This window comes from Propithecus coquereli, unplaced genomic scaffold (assembly GCF_000956105.1).
Source record: "Propithecus coquereli isolate 6110/MARCELLA unplaced genomic scaffold, Pcoq_1.0 Scaffold35, whole genome shotgun sequence".
NCBI lineage: Eukaryota > Metazoa > Chordata > Mammalia > Primates > Indriidae > Propithecus > Propithecus coquereli.
Window position 1 is genome coordinate 1539199 of NW_012149174.1, and position 13068 is coordinate 1552266.

Below are 13068 nucleotides of genomic sequence, written 5' to 3' on the forward strand. Positions count from 1 at the left end.
GCTGCTGCTGCTGGAGAGGACGCCCGGCCATCCCAGCTCCTCTACCTCCTCTGCGCCAAAGTCTGCAGCGGGTGCATCTATGTGATGAGGCCCAGGTTGGTAACTGCAAATAATGCTGTGAGGGCACCTGGTATTTCATAATTCCAGCTTGCGTGGCAGAAGGTGAGCTTCACCTCTAATCAAAACTCATAAGGTGGGAAATTCCTCAGACACAGGAAAGTGTTTGTTTAGATGCCAGAGAGCAATGTAGTGACACTGTTTAGGTGAAAAAAGTGTTAATGCCTCCTGACGTTTGCACACATTTCAGGCCACTTGATTGTAAATATCTCCAACAGCAAAAGCTTGGAAGTGTGTGGTTCTCTGTATCGTTCTCGTGTGTTATCTCAGATTAATTCGATTTCTGACTCTATCATAACTACTGTTTACTTTATATAGACATATACCCCAAACTCGTACCTTGGAACCACTATACATAGTTACTGTGTTTACTTCCTCAGGATGAAAATAGCTGTATGTCCCCTGGAGAGTTTACCTTTATTACGGTAATTCATTTCAACATGTGTTAATAGTGCTAAAATAAACAATGCAGGAAATAGTTTCCTAACTAAAAGCTAGACTGCATGACTTGATTTTTGTCTTTGATTAATTGTGTGCTGTCTCCTCTTTTATGGAAGATAAATCCCCATGTAAAGCTATATTAAGACAAAAACAATAGAATCTTTTTAAAGAATTGAGTTCTAGTGTGATGTTTTCTGCTTTTTTTTTTTCCTTATTGTCACTTGATGGATCTTTCCATTCACCTTTTCTGACAGCATCAAAGATGAAAAGCTATCTGCCTCAAAGATGAGCTGATGATACCCTGACAGGGTTTTGTAAGAGTTGCTGGTAGGCTATCTCATAAAATACCAACAGTCTCTGGAAGACTCAGAAATTTTCCGGTATGATAGGGTGGTTATTTAAAAAAAAGTTAATGAGACATTTTGAAGGAGGGATCCAGAGGCAGGTTGACTTTCACATGAAGACTAGGGATAGCCAATTTGCCTAGCACTGTTGGAGATATTTGCGGTTTGTTGGTAAGAACTCAATCTTACAAGTTAATGTCCCCAAATGTAGGATTGCCTTTGCCTTGTTGCCTAGGGTGTCTTTCCATACTGCCATCTATCAACACTTCAATTTCATAGGTGGAGAAACTGAGTTACAGGAAAAGTAGACCACAGACTCAGAATTAAAAATAATATATTAAATCAAATAAAACCCAATATGCTTTCATTTATAAACACTAGTGTAGGAAGGAAGGAGGGGAGTGCTTACCAGCCTGAGGCTTGAGATCATAGCATTCAGTTTCTTTTTTGTTTTCTTTCTCTTTTTTTTTTTTTTGTTTTGAGACAGGGTCTCACTGTGTTGCCCAGGCTGGAGTGCAGTGGTGTGATCATAGCTCACCGCAACCTTGAACTTTCTGGGCTCAAGCAATCCTCCTGCCTCAGCCTCCTGAGTAGCTGGGACTACAGGTAAGTGTCGTCATGCCTGGCTAATTTTTTTATTTTTTGAGAGACAGGATCTCACTATGTTGCCCAGGCCAGTCTCAAACTCCTGGCCTCAAGCAATCTCCTGCTTTGGCCTCCAAAAGTGCTGGTATTATAGGCATGAGCCACTGTGGCTGGCCAACACCTAGTTTTTTAACTCATCAGAATGGCAGGCTTTCTTTTAAAGTTTTTTTTATTTTAAAATAGTTTTGGATTTATGGAAAAGTTACAAAGATGGTATAGAACGTGCCTATATAACCTACACCTGGTTTCTCCTACTGTTAACATCTTTCTTTAGTATGGTACATTTGTCATAACAAACCAACATTGATATTATTAAATGAAGTCCATATAGTTTATTTCCTTATTTTCTACCTAATGTTCTTTGTCTGCTCCAGGATTCAACCTGGGAAACCACATACCTTTTGTCACATCTTGGGCTTCTCTTGGCTGCGACTGTTTGTCAGACTTCCCTCGGTTTTAATGACCTTGACATTTTGAGGGGTACTGATCAGGTACTATGTAGAATGTCTCTCCATTGGAGTTTGTCTGAAGTTTTTCTTATGTGTAACATAATATTCCCTCTGAAAACTGACTTGAGTCAACAAGGAGGAGGAACCTCCTGAAATCCAGGAGGGGAAAGGTGAGCTCCCATCTTGATTCCTCAGGGGAGGGGAAGGGAGACCTCCTAGCATTAAGTCAGCAAACTTCAAAAACCATTTGACAGGAGGACTGGTAACCAACTGTGAGTCCACAGTGCTTGCACACATTCACAATCTATGGGGTTACAGTGCTTATTCTGGGGGATATACTATTAAACATCGCGTTGTTGGCTAAGCTTTTTAATCGTTAGAACACATGGCATGAAGTTCTGTTGGTTATGAGGGGCTAATACCCGCATCAGCTAAGATTCGGAGCAAAGTATTAACTTGCCTTGGTTGTACTCTAGTATTGAAGCAAGGACTTAACTTTGTGACTTTTAGGTAAAATTAGATACATATGGATGTTGAGGTCTGTAAAATGAGGCCAATATTTAGGAAGCATGAAACACACAAAACAAACCTGCAGTGCTCTTCCTTTTGGGAGGGGGAAAAAAGAAGCAAATATCAGGCCTTATTCAACTACTACCAGCAAGATAGGTTCTGGTAATACAAAAGTAAAAGTTTAAAGATAAAAGGAACGTGGGATCAATATGAAAAGTATACATCCTGTTTCCCCTTATACAGTGAGGAGCACTGTGTTAACATTGTTGATTCACTGTGCATCATTATCATATTACTCATGCAAGATTTTTTTTCCCAGGTGCACACACATAATAATTTCTTTGCAGAAGTTCCCATACACATTTAGAATAAAAGAAAATTTCAAATTAAAGATGCAGTCTTTCTTTGGGGTAGGAACCCTTTTACTAAAAGAATTACAAATGGAATTATTAATAGCTATCAAAGTGGAGGATGTTGAAGAATCTGATTGGACAGTATCTGTAGATAAATATCCATTTTTTGCACTTTTTTATTTTTATTTTTTGAGACACAGTCTTGCTCTGTTGCCCAGGTAGAGTTCAGTGGCGTCATCATAGCTCACTGCAGCCTCAAACTCCTGGGCTCTAGCAATCCTTCTTTCTCTGCCTCCAAAGTAGCTGGGACTACAGGCGTGTGCCACGGCAGTAGAGATGGGCCTCGCTCTTTCTCAGGCTGATCTCGAACTCCTGAGCTCAAGCAATCTTCCGTCTGGGCCTCCCAGAGTGCTAGGATTACAGGTGTGAGCCACCACACTTGGCCCATTTTTTTTTTCTCTTTTTGATAGTATAACCTTTACCCTTTAAGTTTTTATGATTAAGGTTAATAAGAGAAATTTTGAATAAGAACTTGAAGCATTCTGTCATGATATATTACAATATTTAGACAAAAACAAAACCAGCTTTTAGGAAAGTTGAGAGAAATGATTTGCAAAGGATTTGGTGCTTAGTGGAAGTCTCATTTAATTTACAACTATTTATTCCCTTTTCCCCTTTTAGCTCAAAGGCTAAAAGAAAACTCCTTGCATTGATGCCATTAACCTGATGAATGGTTTGATTATTTCCGGGTTCAGTATTATACCTCCAAATAAGGAAAAGTCTGTGCTCAAAGTTTAAAATTATTTCTGTTCACAAGGTAGGGCCTGCAAATTGACAGCGGTAGTGAGGCTCAAAGAGCAGTCTAAGAAGACAAGGAAACCATTTTTTACCTGTCAGATACTGTACTAAGCATTTCACATAAGTGATTTTGTTGAACCTTCTCAACTATGTGACGTAGCCATTGTTATTTACATAGTACAGAAGGTGGGGCACGGGGAGAGGTAATTCGGTTGAGGTCACATGGCTTTGATGTTAGAGCTGGGATTTAAACCTAGTTCGTATCTGACTCTGTTCTTTCAAGAATTTTTTTCCCTTTGGTTTTCTACTGGGTCAATCTGATGTGTCTGCCTATGGGTTTTTCTTTTTTTAAATCCTACTTGTATTTAAATTCTATTTTGTCAGGCTCAAGTCTGAGGGTTAATGTTTTTAAAAGTTCTGGGAAACTCCGCCTTTGTTTCTTTTAGTACTGCTCTGTTCCTTTCTCCTCTCCTTCTGTAGCTCTAAGTGTAAACCTTAGCACTGTATCTTCTATGCCTGTTACCCTCTCTTTTGTTTTCTGCTCTTGTTTCTATGTCTTCATTCTAGACTTTCAAAAAGTATTTTCCATTTCACTGATTCTCTCTTCAGCTACTCATCTATTGTCTTCTCAATTCCAATGATTGTATTTTTTTAACTCTGTACTTTCTATGTGATTATTTCTCCAATCTGAAATATCACTTTTTACATTTCCAGTTTCTTGCTAAAGTTTCCAAGGTTGCCCTTCATAACCATGAACATGGTAAGCAAGGTTATTACAGTTTGTGACTAGTAATTCCAATATTTGGCATTCCTCTAGATATCTTTATGTTTTCTGTTTCCTATGGTTCTGGTTCATGTTGTCTTATCTTTTCATGCACCTCAATTTAAAATTTTTGCTGGGTATTGTATTTGGGAAAAAAAAAAAAAAAACTTTTAGAAATAATTGAGAACTCCGATGATGATCATCTTTCTCTAGAAAGCATTTCCTTCTGCCAGCACCTAAAGGGGATAGTAGTCTGAGGCCAAGGTTTGAGGTTAATTGGACCATTCAGACTGGACTGAAGTTTGCAGTGTCATTTCCATGGTGTCACCCCTGGGAGCTCTAGCCCAGGATCTGGACTAGAGTCCTAGGAGTTCTGCAGCTTCTCATCCCTGGGAGGTACTAGACTCTAATTTTTGATACTCCATCCCACCACCTCCCTGTTCTCACAAGATCATTTTTAGCTGCTTTTTGGACTGGCAAGCATCCTCAGGATAGAATAGGCTCTATATTACGTTCCTCTTCACAATTTTGGCCTGTACATCCTTACTATCATTTATCTCTATGATTTTAAGATTTTAAAAGAACTTTTCATTCAGATTTTATACTTGTCTTCAGTGGAAGAATTGGTCCGAATGACTTTATCTGCTATTCCAGCTGGAAGTGAGCCTTTGTTCTCTCCATGACACCTCTCTGCTTCCTACATCCACACCAGCCAACTATCCTTCACTGAAAACGTTTACACTAAGCTCGGGGAAAGTTGAAGCCTGATCACTCCAGTGAAAAGTCAGAACAAACTCAATGCCTGGCAGACTGCTGGTTGTCCTGAAATCTTCACCAGGTGATTCTCATCCCCATGACTGTTTGAGAACCATTTAGCTAATTCCTGTTCCTGGTCGCTCGTGGGTTTAGGGTGGAGAATGTGTGAATGTATGCATATGACTGTAGTCTGATTACGTTATTTTCACTTGTATGGAGAACACGTAATCCAGACCTGACGGGACCATAATTGCTAGAATCTTGTAGGCTACACTGAGGGGATAAATTGCCTTTGCCCCTCTGCCTGGTATTTTCTCTCCCAGATCTTCACATAGTTTGTGCCTCACTTCCTTAGGTCTCTCCTAGGGTCCCTGACCACCCTGTCTCAAATGGCACCTGTCATCCTCTAGCCTCTGAGCCCGCTTTGTTTCTCCTTTTCTGTAAAATGTATATGTTTTTTATTCCAATTGTCCGCTGCCTCTGCCTTGCCATGCACTAGAACATGAGCCCAGTGGGAGCCAGGAATCCATCTGCTTTGCTCACCACGTCATCGCTGCGTCCCTGCTCTTGAAATTTAACTGTTTTGCCCATTCTTTTCAAAATCTAACACTAGTGATTTGGTAGCACAAACTGCTTTTCAGTTTTACTTTCATGAGGAGAAATTCAAGAAGACTTTCTTCTAGCTAATGTTTTTGTATTAATTTTTTGGCTGAGAATTCTTTTTGTCTCTTAAGTGTATTTTTAAACATTGTGCTTATTGCACAAACCTATTGGTGATATAAAAAATCAAATGAAAAAAATATTTCACAATTGTACTGGTCTAACTAGTTAGCTCTTTTAGTTTTGCCTGCCTTGATCCAATTCATATCTCTATGGAAGAACTTCAATTTTCAAGTCAAAAACAAATTAGTTCAGAGATCTCTGACTAATTGACAAATATAGATGACATATATCAGAGTTTCCCAGAGTAGAGATTTGGGGTAATTTTTTTCTCAGTTTTTTTGTTTTTCTTTTGTTTTATGTTTTAAATATTTAAACCTTCAAACCTTTTAAATGACAAAAATATTTAATGTTTTAACTTTAATATCAAAAATCCAGTGTCCGTAAGAAATGTGAAAGGACTATGCCAACTTGCAAAGGGCAGGAAATAAAAAGCCAGAAGTTGATACTATGATGGTTTTTCTTATTTACCATATTTAATGAGCCTGAAAAATGCTTAAATATAAAAGCAAGCTTATCTGGTAGGGGAAATAAAACTTTAAGCAATGTATCTACCATAATAATGGTGATGTAATACTCGCCTATATAATCATACCATGCTTAGTCTTCACCCAATTCTTTAAAGCTTTTGAATGTTTTCTTGTAATCAGTTTAACCAAAATTGTGGTCAGTTCAACTATCCGGACATTTCCATAGTGATGACACTGGATGCATCTAATCAAAATCCAGCAGCTAACTGACTAAAATGTTAATAAAGTAGGAAGTACTAAGTTCACTACATTGTATTACAAGTCAAAACTGGTTAAATAGATTTGAAAGATATTATGCCTAATGGATACCACTTAACAATAAAAAAGACTATATTACTTTTTCATGCCAAAACAGAGATAATTGCAAAAAACGAGCAAAAGAAGGCAGTCATATTCTGTATATTCGTATAATATCAGTAACATTAGATCCTAGAAAAGGCAAAAATACAGTGGAAGAAACCAAATTATTGGTTGCTGGGGAAAAGTAGATTAAATGCAAAAGTCATGAGGAATCTTTCTGGGGTGATGAAATGTTTTATATCGTGATTGTGGTGATGGTCACACGAGTACACATATTTATCAAACTTATCAAACTTGACACTTAAAATGGGTACATTTTATTGTATGTAAATTATACCTTAAAGTTGATTTTAAAAAGTTAAGTCCATCTTCCCCAAAACTTTTATGACTCTACTTACTTTTCTCATCAAAATGATTCCAAACCTCATGAAATGTAACGGTGATTATTGCATTATCTGTTAAAAATGTGTTCTTATTTGCTGGGTGTTAACACTCCCAATAATAAAACATTAGCCATATTTTATTAAACTGCTATTCATGTTATTTGGTAAATATCTTCTTTAGGATTTGCCTCATGTGAGTATCCATACTTAAATATTTGAAGATTTTCAGTAATACGTAACACTTTCTCATTGCTTTATTCTTATGTGCTAAGAAATAACAGAGATGTGATAGCTTTCATAATTTTGTAAATACATATATTTAAATGTGCATTAAAGGAGTAGGGCAGATTGGTGAATACTGATTTCCATATTAGTCTCATTGATTAGTTATTATTGCGAATAACTTATTGAACATGGTTCTTTTTTCTTATTACAGCTAGGAACTGGAATTAACAAAATAAGGCTAACAAGGGAAAAATAGATAGCAAAAGTCCAAATGAAGTTGTTTATACTGTGAATCTCATAGTCAACAAAGAATAAAACAAACTTGGCATTTCTGAGAAGTCCTGGAAATCACAATCCATGCTAGCTGGTTCTGTGTGGCCTGTTAACAAGTCAGTCACCTTTTGCACTCAGACTAAGAAAGTCATTATTTTTCTTTGTTATAATTCTGCTGATGGTGGTGCTCTTATAATAGCCATCCTACAACTCAGTTGGTTGGGGTTGAATGCAGACTCTGGGTCTTTATTGATAACCTTTACTGACCTTGTAAGATTCACAGATCCTCATCATGGCAAAAGTCCAAAGTGCTTCATGAAACAAAATGTTTTGGCACAAGCGTGTGATTCTTTGAACAGTGGACAGGAGAGAGGTTGCTATGCAATGAGAGATCATGCTACCTAAACCAACAATTTTCCTGGAAAAGCCCATTATAAAATATGTGCATGTATGTGTTTCTTTATTCTCTGACAGGACACATCTAGCTTCCTATTTCCTCATCCTTTGTACTCCAAGGAAATTAAGGCACACCTGGAATTCTGATAATGCCCGTGTCAACACAAAAAACACTAAATCTTACATGGGTTTGTGTTGACATAAACTAAGATCCTTTCCAGCTCGTAACCAAATTGAATTCTTGCATGAGAGAATTGTGTCTCATGCAATAAAACATAATCTCTTATTTTTTACCATTGGTTTCTTATCATTAAATGTGGAGAATTATGTTTTGGGATTATGAATGTGTTAGTGAAGAAAATAACATTGCAAAACCCAGTGAGGCAGCTTTTTATTAGGATACCTATTCATAAAAACCAAATCTTTATTTCCTGGAAGAGCTGAGCAAATGATGACATTCCCAACAGTAACTTCACCAGTTGGTTCATAAATTTCATTGAGTGTCCATCCACAGCCTGTGCTCAGGAGGATAAGGAGAGGAAACGCTGGAGGAGGTTTCTACCCCCAAGGAATGTAAATTTTAATTAGGATTAAACGAGAAGCATATAAGAATGCAGGGTATGTGTAGATTTACACATATACATACATATCTTTCTGTCCATCATCTGTCACCTGTGGTTAACTAGGGATGCGGGTTGTGTTTAGGGCAATGGGCAAGTAAGTGGATTAGAAAATGAAATAGGAGAAGGAGAAAGACCTTTCCTCTCACCGCACAGTGCAAACATTCTTTCTCTGCCTGATTCAATTAGAGGGAATATAAATATATACTTATCTCTCTTGTGATATTATCAGCCATTGATAGGTATAAAATAATGAATCCATTATAAGAGACTGAAAAATGGAGATATTCTAGTTCTATAATTTCTTCACATACTAAAATAATGCCAAATTTTGCTGCTTCAACCATTCGGTTTTCATGAATGAACTAGTTCCCTAGAACCTAAAGCTTGAGGCAAAGTTTAAATAATAAGGTTTTATTGGGAGATGCAATGCAAGAGCAACATGAGTGAAGGGAAAAGTTAGGCAGGGAAGGAGGAAAAGCAAAGGCAAGGTGGCGTGTTACTAAGCTGATATAGCCTCACAGAGATACGCACATAGTTGTTTGGTTACATAGGACATCGTCCAGAGGGCCAGTGGGAACTACTACAGTCCATAGGAGAGGAGGTGAGGCAAACTCACCTGCTGATGCTTTCCCACGTTCTGTCTCTCATTGGTCAAGGTGCAAAGTTCACCTCAAGAGGTGTTAACTCCTCTAACCTTCTGTGTCGACCTATCAGACTGCCCAGGGCAGCATCTGGAGAAGCCAGATCCATTGCACCGTGTTGAGCACTTCATCTGGGGCTACAAGTGATGGGAGGGGCCAGCGCCGTCGTGCCCACCCCCTCAGGTTAGAACTGGGCGCCTGCTGCTGCTGTTCCCATGGCGGCAGGTATGACAGCCACCATGCTCAGAGTCCAGTCCTTACTTCAAAGGGTGCTGAGAAAGTTGGCAGTGGTGGTGGGAGGCCCATTAAACAAGTGGCCGAGACTCAGGACAGGTGGGGCTGTGCAAATATGGGGAGGTGCATGAACCACATTTTGTGTGCCCTGAGGTATGCGTCACACGAGAAAGGCAGGATAAATGCTTGACTTTTTCTCTTTTAAACTGTTTTTCAGAATAGTGAGTTGGTTCCACAGATCTTCCAAGAGTGATAAATCAGAGTTTTTTTATTGTTTTTTAGAGGAGTGGGTATATCATTACAAGTCCATGGATTTTTTTTAAAAACTCGATTTATTTAAATTCACGGAAATTCATATTTCACATGAAAGACATACTTCTGTAGATCCCTAATTTGTCCCTTCTTTGTCCAGTGGGAGCCGTTACAGGTTGTTTCCTGATTCCTACTGACACGACTCCAGAATCTTTGAGAGCTTCCAAAGGGAATGACCAAACGTTTTTTGTGGTGAATACAAAGAAAGGGTACATGGCGCAGGGGTGGGATGAGGAGAGTGGAGGAAGCTGAGTCAGGAGATGTGTGTGGTAGCGTATGGGGTTATAGGCTGCGCTGACCCATCTTTGTTGTTTAGGTACTTACCATGATTAAATTCATGTGGGAAGTAACATTTGGGAATATAATGTTGTCATTTTCTTTATAGATAAGATGCTGACCTAAAAACGGTTTTTGGGCTCAGGGGGCAGGGCAAAGACTGTGGGGTTCCGAATAGGCCAGTGGGCATGGGGGAGGGCAGAGGCTCAGGCTGGGGTGAGAGAACGCAGTCGGAAGGCCGCTGCTGCAGGCAGCCGTGAGGGCGCCGTGAGTTCTCAGACCTGCAGCTCCTGTTTCATCTACTGCAATTCTCTCGATTTCTAGTCTTGGTTTCCATCGGTGACTGTTCATGAGGAACTTGCTTCCTCTTTTCCAGTTCCCGACTTTGCTGATGACTTCTGAGGGGCTGACTCTTCTAGGATAAGGATCCCTAATTAGTAGTGGGAGCATCTTTGGGCCCTAGAGGCATACCTGGTAGATCTTCAAGACAAGCAGAGTGCAGGCGTGGGGCAGGGTTTTAAGACTGGCCAGCTTAAGGATCGGAACTTCCACGGCAAGTTTAAAATCGGGTCTGATAAATGAGACCCTGTGAATAGTGTCACACTACTTGCATTAGGATAAATCTAGGTGTCAGTAACAAAGACACTCCAAAATACCATGACTTAAATGGTAAATAAATACATTACAGTTCTCACATAAATTGTTCCAAAGTGAGCACTGCAGGTTGGTGGGACAGCTCTGCTCATATGAAGACTCGGGTTTGTTCTAGGTCTGGGTTCTAGTGTCCCTTGGCCAGGGTACATCAAACTTTGTGTATGTGACTCCTCCAGGCATCTTACTAAAATGCAGATTCTGTTTTAGTAGGTCTTGGGGGTGCTGACCTGAGATTCTGCATTTCTAACAGTTCCCAGGTGATGCAATGCTGCTCTTCCCTGACCACACTGGAATAGCGTGACCCCAGGGTGTTATGATTGTCTGCCCTGTCAAAGCTGTGACTGCCATATTTAGGTTCTAACCTACAGGAAAGGGGAAGGCAGGGTGGGGGCAGCCCTTGATGTCTTAAATACCGGACCTGGAGGTGCCACATCACTCTGCTCATGTTCCTTGGATGAAAAGTTAGTTACATGGCCACATCTAACTGCAAGGATGTCTGGGAAATGTCATCTTGCTGGGCAGCCATGCGCACGGCTACAATTCTATTACTTCCAAAGAGCTGAGAGCAGATGTCAGCAGATAAATTGCAGTCCCTGCCACGTTACTCTATCTGAAGTCCCCCCGTGCACCTCCCAGAGACCTCTCGCCATCACCCAATCAGGTGCACTGTACTCAGAAGTGCCCGGGAGGCTTTCCAGACCTGGACTCCACAGCATTCTTTCCATCAGCACATACTTGAAAAATTCTACTCCCAGAATTTCCTGGGTACAGAGGTGGCCTATTTAGGAGAGAAAGCAGAAGTAGACTTTGTCTTTCCACTTTCATGACTTTGGAAGTGAACAAGAGGAGCAGATTAGGCCTCTTCAAAATCTACTTGTTCACTGCCTCCCGTTCTGGTGAGAATAAATTAATGCTTCAAACGCAGTCTCTCATGATTCCGGCAAAGACAGTCTTGCTGGGCAGGATCAGCCGTGCGGCATTTCCCTGTCTATCGAGTGGGATAGGGTAATAAACGAGCGCCGGCGGTTGGCAAGATGCACGGGCAGCCTGAGAGTTGGATTACAATCGCAGTACATTTACAATAAAGCCCCAGTTTAGTTTGCAGACAAATGGCAACATTAGATGGTCAAACAGCTCAAGGATATTGCATGAAAATCTTATGGTTCATGAGTGGTGAGATCTGCCCTTCTATTTTTATTTATCTGAGTCGAAGTGTCCAGCTTATTCACTGAAGGGAATTTTCATTTCCTAATATTCTTCTCGCTACTCAAGCAAATGAAACAGAATTAGCTAAAAATGGAATGATCTAATCGGCTTTAGCTGGCTAGAAGGGCAAGGAATAATCAAGTAAGCACTCCATGGCTGCTTTAATATGTTCTTAATAAATGAATGTGAGGGGAGAGATACTAGGCTGTTCTCTGGAAAAAAATTAAATATGTATATTCTCCCCTCAAAATACAGGCCTGGGGCACAATGAGCTTTTAGTTGGATTTTCTCCCCAGAATGGCATTTTTATGCTGTCTTTCATTGCAATGAAAAAGTTCAATATAAGAAAAGAAACTGAAGTATAACTTGAAATCAAATAAGGCTACCATGTCCTTTCATAAGCCCTTATAGTTGCTTCCAATTATTGGGGCCAGATTTTCTTCATGCTTTTTAGAGAAACAATATTTGTATTTCAGGAGGAAAGCTGAGAATTGAGTCATTTTATATAGATGTTCCAACTGTAGCAGCAGCATAGAAAAGTAGGAAAAGTTCTCCCTGGATTCTGAGTCAAAAGATGTAGACTTTAATCCCTGTTACTTGGATTTCACATAGTCACGATGACGACAGTAGTGAGGACAAGATGACGATGGTGATGATGACAACAAGCAGCGGTGTGCAGAGCTTACTGAGGATATGGGACTGTTCAAACGCATTCCATGTGTTAACTCACATGATCCACATAAACACTCTTTATCTCTCTTTTATAGTGGAGGAAAAATGAGGCACAAAGTTGCTAAGTAAATTTCCCAAGGATATATAGCTAATGTAGCAGATACTATTGGCCTTAAGATGTTTCTAGGCCAGGCGTGGTGGCTCACACCTGTAATTCTAGCACTTTGTGAGGCTGAGGTTGGAGGATTGCTTGAGTCCAGTTTGAAATCAGCCTGGGCAACATAGTAAGACTCCATCTGTACCAAAAAAAAAAGAAAGAAAAATTAGCTGGGTGTCGTGGCATGCACTTGTAGTCTCAGCTACTTGGGAGGCCAAGGCAGGAGGATCGCTTGAACTCAGGAGTCGGACACTGCAGTGAGCTATGATGATGCTACTGCACTCTAGCCT